Source organism: Mustela lutreola, chromosome 8, assembly GCF_030435805.1.
Source record: "Mustela lutreola isolate mMusLut2 chromosome 8, mMusLut2.pri, whole genome shotgun sequence".
Taxonomy (NCBI): domain Eukaryota; kingdom Metazoa; phylum Chordata; class Mammalia; order Carnivora; family Mustelidae; genus Mustela; species Mustela lutreola.
This window is the reverse complement of record NC_081297.1, coordinates 43070379-43089796: the sequence shown is the minus strand read 5'-3', so window position 1 is coordinate 43089796 and position 19418 is coordinate 43070379. Positions and strand designations below refer to the sequence as shown.

The window sequence follows — 19418 nt, the reverse complement described above, 5'->3', positions numbered from 1 at the left end:
TATGGGAAGTATGGTGACAACATCTTCATCAGCTGAGATGTGAGCATTCTGAGAAAATACTGTGGTTTATTTTATCTTTGAAAGCACCAGGAATTGGCAATAGTGATCTGGGAATGGGATCAAGGTGACAGAGAATGAGAGGTAAAATCTTGGTGGGGAAATCAGAAGACTCTTTCTCACATGTTTTAGCACACAAATTCCAGAGGAATTTTCTTAGAGTATAGCACTTTGTCAAAGCAAATCATTAAGAGAGAAAGACGATTTGAGAAAAGATATGAGATCTTGGAATAACCTCTACTTTAATTATCTTTCTTGTATAGCTCCGTCACCTTTAGCAGTCCTTTTATTAAGCCTGAGGCTCTCGTTCTTCTTATCTTTTCCCTATGTGAGTTGGTACACTGGGTCAAGTTTGCTATCCAAAAGTGGTTTTTTTTTTTTTAAGATTTTATTTATTTATTTGAGAGAGAGAGAGACAGTGAGAGAGAACATGAGCGAGGAGAGGTCAGAGGGAGAAGCATACTCCCCAAAGAGCTGGGAGCCCGATGCGGGACTCGATCCCGGGACTCCAGGATCATGACCTGAGCCGAAGGCAGTCGTCCAACCAACTGAGCCACCCAGGCGCCCCCAAAAGTGTTTTATTTCTGATGTTCTGTGGAAGTGTATGAATGTCTTCCTTGATTTCAATCTTAAAAGCCTTATGTCTTTATGTCTGGAAAAACCAAAGTCATTATTGCTGTATCCTTTACAAATTATGCAAACTTAAAAAAAAAGGTAATTCATATTTTCAACATAAATTACTCCTTGAAGGAAATTTTGTCCTTTAAATTTAATTTCTGTAATTTAATTTGTATTAATTTTATCTCTTGCAAGCTTAACTGGGTGGGCAAAAATACTAGTATTAAGACCATCTTATTCATGCATTTTGTGATTTTAGTAACTTTAATCACTTCTAGAATTTACATTTCCAGGATTGAAGAGTTCCCTATTTTGGGGGGGATGGGTGTTTCCCTATACATCAGACTCTAGGCCTTTTGATAGGAGATCTGTGCAGCTTTTTCCAGAATTCTTTGTTTTTTCTTGTTGTTGTGGATCAAGGGAAGGACAAACAAGTTATGGGCTTAAGCATTCTTGAAAGCTTATGATGTTCTCTAATCATTAACAAGAGTTTTTACAATTAAGACAATAACCTGTTCAGAGTGTGATAAATTCATCTTAGTGCTGAACGTGAGGAAAACATTTTTATATGCCAATCAATTTCTATCCAGGTTTCATCCGGTTATCCGAAAATACAGCGCTTTCTTAAGAAGACTTTCTCAAGCTCAGGCTAAAGGTAAGGAAACAATTACCATTTGGAAAAGCGAAAACCCTCTTTGTAATTTTTTCGGTTAGTGAAAAACCTAACTTTCGGATGGGGGCTGGAGGGCTCCTACTTCCTTTTCTTATAGAAAAAGTATGTAACCAAACCATTCTTTGATTTCTAAGAAGTTAGAGCTCAGTCTCAGTTGAAGCCTCACATGCAGAAAATCACTCACTCTGGGAAATGGACACAGTATTTAATGCTGAATTAGTTTCTTTTTTTTTTTTTTTTCTTTAAAGATTTTTATTTATTTATTTGACAGAGAGAAATCACAAGTAGTCGGAGAAGCAGGCAGAGAGAGAGAGGGAAGCAGGCTCCCTGCTCAGCAGAGAGCCCGATGCGGGACTCGATCCCAGGACCCTGAGATCATGACCTGAGCCGAAGGCAGCGGCTTAACCCACTGAGCCACCCAGGCGCCCCTGAATTAGTTTCTGATCTGCTATTACACCAAGAACATTTCACAAATCATTCTGAATTATATGTATCCTAAGTGTGAGTGGGTTCACATTTGTTTTTGAGGAGTAGGACATAAATCACAATACCTTAACAAGGTAATAAAAGGCAGAAGCTATTGTTTCGCACAAGACTTGGCTAATGCTTTCGGATTTATTTCGGAAGCTTTCAGAGACGACACCTAGCAATATATTGGCGGTTGGCAGAAACACGATCCAAACACGATCCAGCCTAAATCCCTAAATTTTGGCTTCCGCCCAAGGAGTGTAGCCCGTATCCATAGAGACCGGAAAAAGCGTCCCCGAACTGGGGCGGGCCCCTGCCTTGTCTAATCTAAACTGCTTCCGCTTTTGGTGGGAGGAAATAAAAAACCCCCAACAAAACGGAGAGGATTTGTGTGCGCGCCCAAGGAGCGCTCTTTCTCTCGGTCCCTTGATGCTCAGCACTGTTTTCGTTGAGTTCCTGGTCGAACCACAACTCCCAGGATGCATCCACGTTCTAGAGCGGTCAGAAGAGCTGTTTCCGGTTTGGGCCAGTGCGCCTGCGCACGAACTGTGCTCTTATTGGTTCGAACCGCCTCGTGCGATGTGCGTCACGGCAACGTGCAGTCGTGGGGGCGGGAAGACGCGGCGGCGGCTGTCGCGGCGGCGCGAGCAGGATCTCAGGCGCGGTATCGCGGCGGCGGCAGCGGCGCGGGTCCACCGGGTCCCCTCCCTTCTCCGCTCCCCCTTCCTCCCCCTCCCCTCAGTTGTGGTTCCCGAGGAGTCCGAGACCTGCGACGAGGCGGCGACAAGCTCTGGGTGAGGGTCTCTGGAGTGTTAGCGCCGTTTCCCGGGCGAAGGGAGAGAGCCCGGGGTCGAGGAGGCGGTGAGGGGTCTGAGGCGGAGAGTGTCCCCGGCGCGGACCGGAGCGCGCGCTCTTCCAGCCTTCAACTTGGCCTCCTTACCTGACCCGCCGCGGGGCACAGTTTGCCGTGCAGTGGCCCCAGGGGCCGACCGTGAGGGGCCTGGATCCGCCCTCCGTTCAACCGCTGTCTGTAGCGCTTGGCGCCCCCTTCCCGTCTCGCCCCTCCCAGCACGGGGTCCGGAGTCCTCTCTCACCTCTTCTTCGCGTGCAGTTGTCTTTCCTTACTGCCGCCGAGAGTCTCTACCCTCCCTTTCTTCATTTCCGTCCCTTTTATTAGTTCTAGGAATTTCTTTGGTGGCAGGCTTCGAATGGGTTCTGCTTGGTACTACTTTTATGATCCCTGGGGTACGAAGATTTTCCTTACCTTTTCTTTGATGGCGCTCCAGGCAACCTTGGGATAGTAGCTTGGGCCCTTGTTTCCCAAGCCCCGTTTGGCTTTTTGTCTTTCACTGTTTGCTTCTTTTAAAACTGATGGTAACAGGGTTTAAATCGATGCCAGGGGTCTGTGAGAGAGTTCGGATTGGAAACTAATAGGTAACTTCTTTTCTCCTTCTGGATTTTGACAATAAGTGTAAATACGTTTGTCTCTGAAATTTGACAACTTCACCAGACTGCCCAACTGTTACTTTTGGTAGAAAGATTCAGATGTCCGACCGGAATTTTGCTGGGTATGGTGACTTCAGTGCAGGTTCTTGGCATTTAAAAAAAATTTTTTTTTTAGTAGGATGGCCTTTTAATATTTTATTTTTAGATCTCTATTTCTCAGCCTTCTGTTAATCCCATTAGATCTCTTCCAAAAACAGTCTCCCCACCCCCAAGAAACTGTTTAAACTTGAAGAAATCTTTTTTGTAATATTTAAAATCATTTGCTTACAAAACTTGTCAGTAAGGTGTTAAAAACAATTCCCTTCAATCCAAAGCTTTACTTTTGGAGGGGAGATCTTCAGCTGTCATTTCTGAAGTTTGAAGTGTTCTCTTGACAAAGGCCACCCATTGTCTACTGTTATCATGCTCTCACTCTCATTCTGTTAGAATTTGATAGATTTTTCACTCCTGGTTTTTCATTTCATAGAAATGAAGATTTTCATTTGCTGACTGACAGTTTGTAACTAAAATAATTTCATCAGTAGATGGGACTTCACTCAGGAGGTGGCAACTGCTTGGTGGTTAATTATTAGGAACTTTGAAAAAATTTCAGATTGATTTAAATATGAGGCATTTCTTTTATCTTCTATTTGTAACTGTATATCCACCAGTATATGTTCATGTCTATACTTAATATAGGTAAGTATATATCTATGTACTCATATATCTGCTACTTAATAGCTTATTTTCTCTTATCTGAACACTACGGATGAGAAGAGGATTTCCAGAACCTAAAAGAGAGTTTGTGTTTTTCTATCCCTAGAGGAGTAAGAATAAATAAATGGATGAATCTTTTTCCACCACTAGTATCAATTTAGCTGTGTACTTTCTTCAGTATAAATCACATCTTGTGTTCCAAAATGAAAATAATTCTATTCTGTTCTTTATTCAGGGGCCGGCAAACTTTATAGCTTGTGGGGCAAGTTTTGCCAGCTGTCTGGTTTTGTAAGTTAAGTTTTTAATTGGGATATAGTTGTCTGTATTCATTTTGATGTTGTTTGTGGTGGGTTTTGCAGTGCAGGGGTAGAATTGAGTAGTGGGACAGAGACTCATGTGGCCTACAAGCCTAAAATATTTATTCTCTGGCCCCTGCTAGAAAAAGCTTGCTGACATCTACTTTATTTTATTAATAGTCATGCATATGTAATGTAGAAAATTAAAATGAGTCAAAAAAGTATAAAGAAGAAAGTAAAAATTGTCCAGAATCACACCACTCAGAGGGGTTTGTTTTTGTGATTATTACAGAAACGGTTAGCGATTATTTTTGTATAACTGGGCTCATACTGTTAAGTGGTGATTTGTAATTTTTTTTTAAAGATTTTATTTTTTTTAAGGTAATTTCTACACCCATTGTGGGTCTTAAACTCATGACCCTGAGATCATGAGTTGCAGGGACTGAGCCAGCTGGGCACCCCTGTTAGTAATTTTCTTTTAAGAAAACCCCTCAGATTATTGTTATTTAGCTCTTGGATACATTTGTATTTCTGCATAGTAGAGCTTACTGCATAAAGAAGATTGATGAGCTGAGTTTTCGTGATTTGTCTTAACCAGTTAAGATTTAAGGAAAAAAAATAGGAATAATAGACACTTTGTGGTGGTGGTGGTGAACTCCATTTATTGAGCACTTACTGTGTGCTAGGTAGTTTTTCAGTACTTGACATGTATTAAGTTATTACCTGCAGCAGCTCTGTGGATACACAAACTGGTATCCATATTTCAAGATGAGGGAACTGAGACACAGAGAAATTAACTCTGCAAGTTCATCAGCTAGTTAATGGTACAGTTGGAATTTGAATCCATACATCCTTCAGTACCCAGGCTCCCAATATGCTCCAGAGCCTCTCATTAGAGGGTTGCTCAGTATAGGAAAGTTGAGACAGTCCAGAGGTTTATGATGTAAAAATTTGTCCTTACGCCTTTCTTTCCAGTTTCATTCTCTGTAGAAATTCACTGCAGCTTGATATAGAGATTTCCAGCTCTTTGTCTGCTTATACAAATGTTTATTCACAAATTTGTTTATACATGCCGATTTTAAAAAAAATAATAGACTTGATTTTTTAGATCAGTTTTAGGTTTACAGAAATTTTGTGCAGATAATATAGAGTTTCTGTATCACTTGCTTTCTATTTTCTGTTATTAAAATAGCATGCGTTAATGTGTATTTGTTACAGTTGATGAACCAGTGTTGTTACATAGTCATTAATTAAAATCTGTATTTTATAATAGGTGTCCTTTTTATGTTGCAGAGTTGTGTTTTAAAAAGGGATTCAACCAATCTTGTCTGCGGTGTGCTTTTTTCGGATGGTTTTTAAAATATAGTGCTTCTGGACTTTGTAGTGCAAAAAATATCATTAATTCACGAATTTTCAGATTAATAACACAAATTTAACAGTTTTTTTGGAATGGAAAAGTTGCTAGGAAGTTATTTGATTCTTTTTTTTCTTTTTCAAAAGTTTATGTTGTATGTCAGTTGCTTTTCTTGGAAGGAAGAATTCTTATTTTTTGACTGGACATTTCATCTTTTTTTTTTTTTTTAAGATTTTATTTATTTATTTGACAGAGTGAGAGAGCACAAGCAGGCAGAACAGCGGAGGGAGAAGGAGAAGCAGGCTCCCGACTGAGCAGGGAGCCCGATGCGGGGCTCAATCCCAGGACCTTAGGATCATGACCAGAGCCAAAGGCAGTTGCTTAACCAACTGAGCCACCTAGGAGCCCCACATTTCGGCTTCTTGAAGCTCTTCAGCTTCTTGGAGATTTTCTTGCTGTTCTTCATTAGAAAAGTGATGCAGACCAACCTAGTTACCATTAACATTCTCCTTACTGAAACAGTTTCTTCCCCACCCATCTTTTTTGTTCTTAGCATTCTCTTCCTCTTTCTCCATTTCCGCATTTTTATTCTTAGAATGTAAATTTAAGCATCTAATTCCGCATATTCTTGTACTCTCGATTTTATCTAATCTTAACCCTGGGATTTCTTCATCTAAGGGATTTAGTGCTGGGAAGAACTGAGTCAAAGTTCTAGCAGACATGGTCACTTTCTTAATGTTGTGTATTTTATGCTGGGCCAAGCTTTGAGGAAGTTAGTCATTCAGCTGTTATCTCTTTCATTGATTCCTGCTGTCATGATTTACCCAGAGTTCTTGTCCATGATGAAATGGGTGTCCACAATCACGAGTGACTGAATGATCTCTGGGACTATACAGGTGATGAGATGTTTGTGTGTTGGTGCACCAAACAGAAGGATTTTACTAATTGTCTTTGGTGCTGCTGTAGAAACCTTTGCACAAAGGAATAGAAGTTAGAAAAAACTCATGAATTCCCGCCAATCTGGAGATAAATTTCTAGAGTATCATATTCACTTTAGACATCTCTTTAGAGCTGCAGTAGTAGTTTTCCTGCAAAATCTTGGAGAATCATGAATCAGATGGGTAACTGAGAAGTAAAATACCTCTTATTTTTTCCTTCCCTTTTTTTTTTTTTTTTTTTTTTTTAAAGATTTTATTTATTTATTTGACAGAGAGAAATCACAAGTAGACGGAGAGGCAGGCAGAGAGAGAGGAAGGGAAGCAGACTCCCTGCTGAGCAGAGAGCCCAATGCGGGACTCGATCCCAGGACCCTGAGATCATGACCTGAGCCGAAGGCAGCGGCTTAACCCACTGAGCCACCCAGGCGCCCATTTCCTTCCCTTTTGTTTGTAAACACGTTAATGACCTTTCAACCTTTCCTAGTGTTTGGGGCTTCTTTTCTCTGTGGCATACTACACTAACATTCTTAGTTGCTGTCCTGTTTCTCTTGTATATCTTTTCCTAGGAAGAAGGTCAGGGCAGCAGCTAATCATTTGGTGACCTCAGAGAAGTATGAATTGGGACAACATTGACAGTCTTGGCATCATTTCAGATCTTTCTTCTGAAGAGTTTAGTCATCAGTTTAAAAGATATCTTGGCTGTGGTTGCATTGCTGTCTCTTAACGTGCACATGAAATTCTGTAATACTTTATCATTTTATTGTATTTTGTACTTTTACTCTAATCGGTCACAAAATGAGTGTATTAAGTTTTTAAAGTTTGTATGGCAATGTAGAACTTCAAAGAAGAGCAGTAACAAACTTGATGGATTGATGAGATTTTCCTCCCAGAGATCAAAGCTTTGCAAAATGTTATTGGAAGGTCTACAAGACAGTGTAATTGTAGGAAAGCAGATCTTTCAGCTCTTGAGGAAAGTTGTTGAGATGTTTTTGGTAGTAGTGACCAATCAGTGCCATAAACATCTTCAGCTTTGCCAGTTCTTGGCTAGTTTTATTTAGTTGCAATTTGAGAATCTCCGCTTGGATTTGTAGTGGATATTCTAATGACTCTCAGCATAGGCAGAGGGTCCACTTTATTAATTCTGTAACTGCTGCAGGTTGCTGGGCAGCTAGTGTTTGTTTCTGCTGGACATAATGGGTACAGATTGGCTGGCGATAAGCAGCTCTCAGAAAACCTACACCCGAAACCAGCCAACCCTTCTCAGCTGTGGGTCGGAATAATGCTTCTGCGTGTGACTAGAAATAGCCTTGGAGTTCGGCAGGTGGTGCCATCTTGGCTCATAGTAGCGTGCTTTAAAAAATTAATATTCACAGTAGCTTCCCACATCAGTACATTTGCATCTACTCTGTTCTTTTAAGTAGTATTACATGGGTGAGTCATAATTTAATAGTGTTCCTATTACTAGATATTTATTTATTTTTTTTTTAATAGTTTTTTTTTTTTTTTTTTTAAAGATTTTATTTATTTATTTGACAGAGAGAGATCACAAGCAGGCAGAGAGTGAGGCAGAGAGAGAGGAGGAAGCAGGCTCCCTGCTGAGCAGAGAGTCCGATGCGGGCCTCGATCCCAGGACCCTGAGATCATGACCTGAGCCGAAGGCAGCGGCTTAACCCACTGAGCCACCCAGGCGCCCCCTATTACTAGATATTTAGATTGTTTAAATTTACTGTGTTATGTACATACACATATGTACAATTGCTGATGCTAATGACTCTATAGGATAACTTTCTAAGAGTCTAGTTACTGGGTTGAAGGAAGTACATGGTTTTTATTTTAGTTTCTTAAATTTTTATTTAAATTTTAGTTAACATACAATGCTACATGGGTTTCATTTTGATACGTGTTACCAGAATGCCATCCAGAAAGGTCACAGCACTGTAAACACTCACCACAAATGTGGGTGAGGTCTAGTTTCTCCATGCCATTGCCAACTTTTTAAAAAAGGTCTTTATCTTGTTAGTATATTATGTCTCTCTCACTTGGAGAGGTGTTTTGTTGTGATGTCATTCTTTGACGTTGATTTAGAATTATTATAGATGGAGCCTACATTCTGTAGTTGTTCTACCTAGTACTCTTAAGATCTGCTCACCTATTTAGACTCCCTGTCCAGCCCTTGAAAGCAGTATGGTTTTGCCACCCCTGTTAAAAGAGTTTGAGGGGTGGGCCAGTAGACTATATATTTTTTGAGGGTAAGGAGAATGTAGTTTTCTTTTTTTAAAAGATAGATTTATTTATTTATTTATTTATTTGACAGACAGAGATCACAAGTAGGCAGAGAGGCAGGCAGAGAGAGAGGGAGGGGGAAGCAGGCTCCCTGCTGAGCAGAGAGCCTGATTTGGGGCTCCATCCCAGGACCCTGGGATCATGATCTGAGCTGAAGGCAGAGGCTTTAACCCACTGAGCCACCCAGGCGCCCCAGAATGTAGTTTTCTTATATCAAACAGCAGTCCTGGCTTATAGCAAGTGGGAAGTAATGGTCTTTTTAAAACCTAAATTGGATTGTGCTCTTGTTGAGTGAAGTGCTTTAATTTTGTTAAAAATAACCTTTTCAAAGTCTTAGTGAAATATAAACTTGAAAAATTGCAGCATAAAATTGTCATTTTGGGATATGTTCTCTATTTCATCCTTTAATTCTAAAATGAGATAAATAAGGCTGATGACTATCCTAGGACCTGTTTGTTAGGAATAATTAACCTATTTAATATGTAACATTTGGTATTCAGTTTTGGAAGTTAAGGAATGGATTAAATAGGGGATTTGTTTCATATAACCCATGATTTTGGTTTTTCTGTATTGCAGTATACCATGTGTTAGAGGGTATGTATGCTGTCTAAATGATTTTATAGCCTGGCTTAATTAGACATTATAAGTGTACAGAGAGAAGGAAAAGTGAAGCTAAATTCTAGAAACCGCCAGGATATCTTCAGGCATGGGGAAAATACCTGTTGGAAAGGCCACTTTGTAGTTTTTTAATGGAAGAGTACAGAAAAATAGAATTTTTTAATAGCTGATTTATAGTATTACATATTTTTTAAACAAATTTTATCTTTAAAAAAAATATTTGAGAGACAGAGCACAAGCATGGGGGCGGGGTAGAGGGAGAGGGGAAATAGATTCCTCACTGAGCGGGAACCCCTGGATGTGGGGCTCAATCCCAGGACCCTGAGATCGTGACCTGAGCTGAAGGCAGACGCTGACTGAACCACCCAGGCACCCCAGTATTACATATTCTTAATAGATTTATATATTTTCTGTGGTATCCATGTACTAGAAAACAAAGCATATAAAGCATATGGTCTTAAAGAGACAAACTTACCTTACTAAATTACCTTTGGTCGTCTAGGCCTTTCGTATGCATTTCTTTTGTTAGTATATTAGCTAATTATTTTTCATTGGCAGCCTATTCACTTAAATCCTGTATGACCTGGAATCTTAGTTTAGTGAGCATATTATACATAATTGTATCTATTACACTCCTTCCTTTGGTCATGGAAGAAAGTGATGTGGTGAAAACTCTTCAGCATGGTGGAATAGGCACGTTACTTTTTATTTGCTTGGAATTTATTTATATCCTGTGTCATCCAGAAGTGTAATAAAATATAAGGAGGAAAGGAGGAAAAGAAAGAAGCATAATTCAATGACTAAGAATAAAATTTGGATTTGAGTTTTCTTGGCAGCAAGGGTAAAGATGGAAATATGGTAAAATACATAGCGTTAAACTGGAAGGAGGAACAAGACCCAATTTTCCCAGGGGTAAATCTTTTCTTGACAGATTTTAAGGAACTATTTAATTTGGGAAGTACATAAAAGCTGTTCTTTTTGTTTGTTTGCTAGTTTTTTTTTTTTTTTTTTTGCTAGAGGCCCTAGGGTGAAGACTAAGCATTAACATTTCAGGCCCGTGAAAGAAATTTTGCATGGTGTTTGATTTGAATTTAGTTTGCATATGTGCATTTTATTTGGGTAATAGATTTTTTTTCTTTAAAATATCTCAGACGTTCAGGAGACTACAGAGACCAATATAATTAACATTCATATATCCACAACACGGCTGTATAAAATTTCAACATTTTCTCATATTTTCCATTTCAGAAAAAAATTGCATATAACCTTCTTGGATTATATTTCACTTGTTTCCAGAACTAATGATTATTGTGGATTTGGTGTTGATCATTCCTAATGCTTGATTTGGGTAATAGAAATATATTCATAAGCAAATCATAATATTGTTTTGTATATTTTCAAACTTGGTGTAAACAGTATTCTGCTTATTCTGTAACTTGTTTTTCTTGAAACATGTATTTTTGATTCATGTGAAATTCCTGATACATTACCATTTTTGACCTACAAAAATGAGTTTCATATGGTTCAACCTAATTATAGTCATCACTTTTATCTGGGGTATAGTTACATTATTCTGTTAAATGAATATAGCCATTTTTAGTTTATTAAAATGTTGATAGGTATTTAGGTTGTTCCCTATTTTATTTTCTTTCTTTCTTTCTTTTCTTTTTTTTTTTAAAGATTTTATTTATTTACAGAGATCGCAAATAGGCAGAGAGGCAGGCAGAGAGGAGGAAGCAGGCTCCCAGCCAAGCAGAGAGCCTGATGCGGGACTCGATCGCAGGGCCATGAGATCATGACCTGAACTGAAGGCAGAGGCTTAACCCACTGAGCCACCCAGGCACCCTGTTTTTTTCTCTTTTAAAAACAATGCTACATTGAGTATTCCTGATGAGGAATCCTTATACACATATTTAAGGTATTTGGCGAGTTTTTTAAACTGCATGTTGGAAGCCATTAATGAATGGCTTGTGAAATCAGTTTAGGGATTAAAATAGGATAGAAAGTGTCAGTTTGTATTGTAAGCAGTATGGATAAAATGCTTTGTGAAATTTTTGTTTCTTTTTGTGTATATGTATGTATGTGGTTACTAAGTTTTGTTTTTTGTAAGTTTCTTTATTTTTATGTAACTGCACCAATGTGGGGCTTTTGAACTCACAACCCCAAGAATCTAGAGTCACATGCTATTCTGAGTCTGCCAGGCCCCCTATGATTACTAAATTTGAAATGAAATTCTGTAGTGAAAATTACCCAGAAGTGAAGTTAATGGGTTGGAGGTTATAAATAATGCAGAAACTTTTAACTCTGTCAGATAGTGCCAAATTACCCTCCAAAATTGTGTCACTTTGTTTTTGTGTGAGAATATGAGAATTTGGTGTTTCCAAATCCTGTGATCCATGGCATTGTCAGATATTTTACTTGTTTACAAATCAGATGAGATTTTTATAGATAAGATATCACATCATCTTAATTTTTAATTAAGATTTTTCATGAGTAATTATGAAATTGAGCATTTTTTCAAATGTGGAGTGCTCAGGTTTACATTTCTTTCTTTTTTTTTTTTTTAAAGATTTTATTTATTTATTGAACAGAGATCACAAGCAGGCAGAGAGGCAGGCAGAGAGAGAGGAGGAAGCAGGCTCCCCGATGAGCAGAGAGCCCGATGCAGGGCTTGATCCCAGCACCCTGGGATCATGACCTGAGCTGAAGGCAGAGGCTTAACCCACTGAGCCACCCAGGCGCCCCAGGTTTCCATTTCTTGAATTTAGTGCCTGCTACAGGGCCCCCTTTACTCCCTGCTGTAATGCCTGTTGCTCTATTGCTTTGTCTTTTTTTTTTAAAAAGAGAAGTAGAGAGTGTCCATGAGAGAGTGGGCATGTTTGCGCTGCCAGCAGGGCCAGGGCGAAGTTGTGGGAGTCTGGTAGGGGGAGAGCCAGCATAGAGAGAGAGAGAGAGAGAGAGAGAATGAATCCCAAGCAGGCTTTACACCCAGTGCAAACAGAGTCCCACATTGGCTGGATCTCACAACACTGAGATCGTGACTGGAGCCCAGATCAAGAGTCAGATGCCTAACCACCTGAGCCACCTAGGCATCCTTGTTTTGTCTTTTTAATTTGATTTTAGGAAATTATGTATTTTGGTTATATCTGTTAAGTGAATTGCAAATATTTTCTTCTAGTGTATGTGGTTTATCAGTTAACTGTTTACATGGTTAAATAGAGTGATTATTAAATGTATCACTATTTTCCTTATTCATTTGTGTCTTTTGTGTCTTAAGAAATCTACCTCAAGGTCATTAAGAGTCTCCAAATTTTTTTCTTTTTTTAAAGATTTGTTTATTTGACAGAGACAGCGAGAGAGGGGATCCAAGAAGGCAAGGGGAGTGGGAGAGGGAGAGAAGCAGGCTTCCTCCTGAGCAGGTCGCCCAATGCAGGCTCCATCCCAGGATGCTGGGATCATGACCAGAGCTGAAGGCAGACACTTAATGACTGTGCCAATCAGGCGCCCCCCCCCAATTTTTTTCTAAAAGTTTTTGAAGGGGCCCTTGGATGGCTCATTTGGTTAAGCATCTGACTCTTGGTTTTGGTTTTGGCTTAGGTTGTGATCTTGAGGTTGTGGAATAGAGCCCTGTGTTGGGCCCTTAGCTCAGTGTGGGGTCTGCCTCAGATACTCTCTTTCATAAGTAAGTAAAATCTTTAAGAAAAATTATTATTATGATGATTTTTTAACATTTAGGTCTTGATTCTGCCTGGAGAAAAGTTTTTTTGTGTGTGTGTGGTGTGAGGCAGGAGGCAAGAATGTAATTTAGTTTTTTATATGTATAGCCAATTGACTACAGCGCTGTTTAACAGTGTGTTTTAAAATTTGAATTGTTAATCTTTTAAGCAGATTTTGGTTCAGCACAGTAACAGCCTTTTTGTCTTTCCTCAGGCTGCTTCACATGTTCAAGTTTGTGACTTCTGTGCAAGACTAATGTGATTCGGTGATTACTTGATTCAGAGGTATAACTTACAGGAGTAGATGGAAACAGAGCACATTTTTGTAGATTTCACCCAAATGTCATTTCTCTCAACCACTTTTCTAAGAAGCTGGGTTGCAGATAGTTTGAGGCTACATTTTGGTGAGGAAACAGATGGCTGGTTTTTGCATTGCTGGTAAACATCCACAGACTTTGGAAGCTAGATAAGCAGGTGTTCAGTTGATTTTTTTTTTTTTTTTTTTAAGATTGATTTATTTATTTGAGGGAGAGCAGAGAGAGTGACAGAGAGCATGAATAGGGAGGAGAAGGAGAAGCAGGCTCCTTCCTGAGCAGGGAACCTGATGGATCCTAGGATCCTTGAATCATGACCTGAGCCGAAGGCAGACACTTAATGAACTGAGCCACCCAGGTGCCCCTCGACTGACATCTTGATACTTGAAATACAGAATACAGCTGACCCTCGAACTGTGCAGGTATCATTATGGTTGAATTTTTTTATGGTACAGTACTTTAAGTGTATTTTCTGTTATGATTTTCTTAAAAAGCTTTTCTCTACCTTAACTTTATATAACAAGACAGTGTATATAGTGTGCCTGGGTGGCTCAGTCAGTTAAGCATCTGCCTTCGGCTCAGGTCATGATCTTAGGGGTCCTGGGATCCAGCCCCGGATCCAGCTCTCTGCTCAGCAGGAAGCCTGTGTCCCCCTTTCTCACTGTCTGCCTCTCTGCCTACTTGGGATCTCTCTCTCTCTGTCAAATAAATAAATAAATAAAATCTTTAAAAAAAAAAAAAAGATTTGTATTAGGCATAACAAGAGACCAGTTGTGTGGTCAGCTCCACTGGCTTTTCCCACAACTGTGCTTCAGGTGATATTTGTCTTTTTTTTTCCTCAAGAAGATTGGCGGGTGGGATGTGGCAGTTAAAACAGGTTCCATGTGATTTTACTTAAAAGTTGGCCCACATGCCAGGGTAAAAAAAAAAAAAAAAAAAAAAGTGTAAATGTTACAAAGTGTTGCCTGTGTTTGTATATCCCCAGTATTTTTTAAAAAACAGATTTGACATGTGCTTATAACAGTTACTATGTTATGAACATGAAGGCTTGAGAATGCCTGTCTTAAAAATTGAGGTATTGCCTCTTCTCAGTTATCAACTGTACAATTTTCTTAAGGGCTGTATCAGTAACATATGTTGGGAACTTTTCCCATTTTATCTCTTCCTTTTTCAGTTACCAGTTTTGTTTTATTGACATTTTTCTACTCAGAAATGTTCTGAGTGTTTAGGGAAGAATTCCAGTTTTGATCAATTGCTTTATTGCTTCCAGTATGTAGCAAGGCTCTGTGTTCTTCCCTAGCTTTTGACTGTTTCATGGTATTTTCAGCATTGTTAAGTATGATGTATTATTGGTATTGAAACTCCTGGTTTTGATACTTAAGTAGTATTGTGCATTTATTTGAGTACAGCTTATTGTTCATGGAAACAGGGCTGTGGATAAGAGCATTGACTTGGGTGTTAGTTGATTAGGTAGATTAGTTTGCCACTTACAAATATAGTTAACTTAGGCAAGTTATTTCTAACTTCGCTGAGTGTTTTGTCATTTGCAAAATTTAGGAAATAATTTTACGTGTCTCCCAGGATTATTGTAAAGATTAAAGATAATTCATGGGAAATGTTCTTTGCATGTAGTAAGTACTCAAGTGCATGTTAGCTGTTCTCCTCTATATTCAGCAAAGGTTTTTGAGCTCCCACTTTGGATCCAAACCATGCTTGGTGTTGTGATTCAAAAATGGATTCTAAAGGCTTCCTGACCCTAAGAAGTTTCACTGTTCAGGAGGGGAAGGACAGGCATGTAAACAGGTAAATGCAATAAATTGTGACAGGTACTCTAATAAAAACATTAATAAGTGAGAAGAATAAAGGAGTTAGTGTCAGGAGCCTGGGGAGGTCAGGGAAATTAATTTCTGCTTCTGAGCTTATGAAGTGTGAGCAGTAATTCCCCATTCATTTATTTGGCTAATACTTGATTGAATATAGGTACTGTGTGCCAGTTGCTATCTTAGGTGCTGGGAATATAGGAGTAAAGAAGGCACTGTCTCTTTCAGAAGCTTTTATTCCAGTGGAAAAAAGTCACTAATAAACAAACAAAAAATCATGGACAACTGCTGTAAAAGAGATTAAAAGGTCATGTGATAAGGAATGAGTTGAGTTAGGAGGTACTTCAGATTTTGCCGACAGAAAAGGATTCTTTGAGTAAGTGACTATGAAGTTGAGATCAGCCTGTGAAGAGGGAGCTTGTAGTGGGTGATTATCAGAGGGGTGTGCATTCTGGGCTGGGAAACCAGGTGACATAAAGCCGTTTGAGCTTTTGGAGTGTTTGGAGGAGCGGTCAGTGTGGCTGGAATGTAGCGTGCAAGGGGGAGAGTGGTATCAGATGAGGTCAGAGGTAGGGGGTAAGTCATTTAAAGTTTTGTAAGACAGAGTAAGGGTTTCCTAGTTATAAAGGAAAGTTACTGGGGAGTGCTGGGTGGCTCATTGGGTTAAAGCCTCTGCTTTTGGCTCAGGTCGTGATCTTAGGGTCCTGGGATTGAGCCCTGCATCCGGCTTTTTGCTCAGCTGGGAGCCTGCCCCCCCACCCCCTCTCTGCCTGTTTGTGATCTCTGTCAAATAAATAAATAAAATCTTAAAAAAAAAATTTTTGGAAGGCTCAAAGCAAGGGAGTACCTTTCCATAAAGATCACTGTGATTGCTGTGTGAGGAGTGGATTCTGGATTCTGAGGATAAGGAGTGGTGGTAGTTGGGTATCGAAAATTGAACCAAGGAGACCTTTATAGGCTATTGTATTTAGGACAGGTGAGAGAGATTTTATTTTCTAGCTTGAGCCAGAAAGTAGTAGAGGAGAGAAATGGGTGGATTTGGGACCTGTTTTTTTCTTTCTTTCTTTCTTTCTTTCTTTCTTTTTTTTTTTTTTTTTTTTAAGATTTTATTTATTTATTTGACAGACACAGTGAGAGAGGGAACACAAGTATCGGGAGTGGGAGAGGGAGGAGCAGGGTTCCCGCTGAGCAGAGAGCATGATGTGGGGCTCCATCCTAGGACCCTGGGATCATGACCTGAGATGAAGGCCGACACTTAACGACTGAGCCACACAGGCGCCCCTGGGCCCTATTTTGAAGACTGAATTGGTAGGACTTGTTAATTGAATTAGGACCAACCAGAGGAATCCTAGGACTTAAGCAAATAGAAGGCTGAGAGTTCAGTTTACTGAAATGGGTAAATCTAGAGAGGTTTTGTGGGAAATCATGAGCTCTGTTTTGTTAAGTTTGAGGTGCCAGTTAGACATCTGTGTAGAAATTTTATACTTGTTGATAGATTGTAGTAATTATAGGTTATGGAGTTAAGTGAGAGATAAATATTTGGCAATCACTGATTTATATCTGCTACATTTGGTGAGAAAGATGACCCAAGGATGACCTTGGTAAGTGTGGCCTCAGTGGGAATAGAAGATAGGTTGTAGAGAGCTATTAGGTGAGGGGTGGAATGAGAATGTGAGGTTGGCGAATGGAGACGGCAACCGTAGATTCCTCGTTGAGAAATTGTTTGGTGGAAGGGAAGCAGAATAATAGTTGTATCTACAAGTAAGGCCTAGATTTGAGTCTTGTTTTTATATTTGCCTGGGTGCAGTTATTATTTGAGTGTATTCTAAAGATTTAAGTTTTTTATGTACCTTACCCAGTCATCTCCATAGTACTGAGGTAAATGGTATTTTTCCTCTTGTAACAGAGATTTTAGTCTGGGAAAATTACAATAGTTGAGGAATTTACAAGACAGTGGAATCTGTATTTGTATTCACTTACTTTGTATGTATTATACCAGGGTACTTCTTGATATACCAAAATGCCCTTTAAACTTTTATGAATTTGGTTCAAAGTTCCATCTAAGAGTTTTTGAAAAGATTACACGGTGAGAGAAGTGAAAATTCTTTTTAAGCTGTGAATTGTCACAGAATTCTTGGGGAGAACTTTACTTTTCTTGATTTCCTCTTTTGTAAAATGAGAAACTTCAGTAGGTAACAGAATACAAATGTAGCTACTTTTTAAAACAAAAAACTGATTCATTATAGTTAATAAAATTATACAAACAATAGTTAGGAAATTTAGCAGAAACTTTAGTACAGGAATGCTCTTTGATGCTTAAATAATCATGTTTTATGGGCATATGTTACCTATCACATGGTGATAATTGTAATCATGTAAACATTTTATTAGTATTGTATCTAATTTTGAGCTTTTTATGCAAGATAGGATATGAAAAATTTGTGTAGACTCTAGTAAAGTCTCCAGGAAATGATCACAAATTAGAAAATGGATCCTTTATGGAAAAGTTTAATGAATAAGAATTACTTTTTTTTTTTTTTAAGATTTTTATTTTTAAGCAGTCTGTACACCCAGTCAGGAGCTCAGACTTAAAACTGCAGCATCAACTGGATGAGTCATCCAGGTGCCCCTGAATAAGAATTATTTAACCTGGATAAGTCAAAGTTGAATTAATAGTAAGGATTTGCAGCAAAGTGTTGGATATTACCATTGTGGAGAACAAAAATGGATGATGTCTTTTGACATTCACTGTAAATAACAATTGATTTCTAGAACTTAAGGACTATTAAACATTTAAAGAAACACTTGTAGAAGATCCCCATCCTTTGAGACCTTTAAAAATGTATTGAATGATTTTCACTTGGTAATATAAAGAATTGAAGCCATCATATATTTTGAAATCTTTTATTTGGTTTGATTCTTCATATTGCTTAATGGAAGAAGTTTAGGTATTGGTTATTTAATTATATTTCTGTACTTTTCCAGTCCATCATACGATTATGAGCTAGGGCCTCAGCCATTTATTTTATTTTATTTTTTTTTTTAAAGATTTTATTTATTTATCAGAGAGAGAGAGGGGGAGAGAGAGAGCACAGGCAGACAGAATGGCAGGCAGAGGCAGAGGGAGAAGCAGGCTCCCTGCTGAGCAAGGAGCCCGATGTGGGACTCGATCCCAGGACGCTGGGATCATGACCTGAGCCGAAGGCAGCTGCTTAACCAACTGAGCCACCCAGGCGTCCCTGTCAGCCATTTATTTTAAAAGTTAAGTTTATACTTAGCTATATATATTTTTTTAATACTGTGGGTACACTGTCTTCCAAATAAAAAATGGCAAAGGGAAATGCAGAAATTAAGGATGAAATAATATTAAAGTGGCTTTTTAATGCTTCTTATTAGTGTTTGTTGTGATTGGAAACTTCAGAATCTTCCAAGTATGACTACCACTACTGCGTGTGTTTATTTGGCTAGGCTTTCTCACTAGTGATCCTAGTCTATCACTGCTGCACAGTGCATGGTTTAAATTAAAACTTGGTGTTTTGCCTCTATTAGCCTGTTCAGTTCTCACAACCACATATGAAGTGTAGAGATTGTTAACTCTTTACAAGTTAACTTCCTATCTGCTATGAACCTTTGAGGTTGTTAACAATTATGATATTAAATTTTCACATTCTGAAGGCCAATAGTGCAATATCTCTTTATATTAGTTGGACACGGTGAGTAGGGTATAATCGTTGAAACCTAGTGGCATCACTTTCTAGTTTTTTTGTTTTGTTTTGTTGTTGTTCTTGCAAAATGGTTTTATTAAAGCACGTAGACAGGACGTGTGGGCAGAAAGAGCTACTGTCCATCACTTTCTAGTTCTACTATCAGATTATTCAGTGGTAGAGGATGGGCTGCAAAATAGGTTCCAGGATTTTGATTGGCTTCCTCTAAGGTGAAAGTAGCCAATTTCACAGTGACTTGAAAGTTGAATATGTAAACTATTCTTGTGTGGTCTGTCATTCCGTTCTGAGGTATGCCTTTGAAGTTGGTACATGGTTAATGAGATTTCTGATATCAAG

The 19418-nt window shown here is 38.8% G+C and overlaps 1 protein-coding gene and 1 pseudogene across 4 annotated transcripts in view; one reads left to right on the top strand and one right to left on the bottom strand.

Moving 5' to 3' along the window:
• The first annotated feature begins 1306 nt into the window (after window positions 1-1306).
• Window positions 1307-19418, top strand: part of ADIPOR2 (adiponectin receptor 2) — a 101595-nt gene continuing 83483 nt past the window's right edge. For 2 of the 4 annotated variants that reach the window (XM_059184404.1, XM_059184405.1), the window contains exon 1: window positions 2414-2610. The gene's annotated coding sequence lies outside the window, so the exon portion shown is untranslated. Of the gene's footprint in view, window positions 1331-2413; window positions 2611-13483; window positions 13509-19418 lie in introns of those variants that run through there. The other 2 variants (XM_059184408.1, XM_059184407.1) reach the window with 2 other exon arrangements.
• On the bottom strand, window positions 7134-7798 carry LOC131838369 (protein SDA1 homolog; annotated as a pseudogene).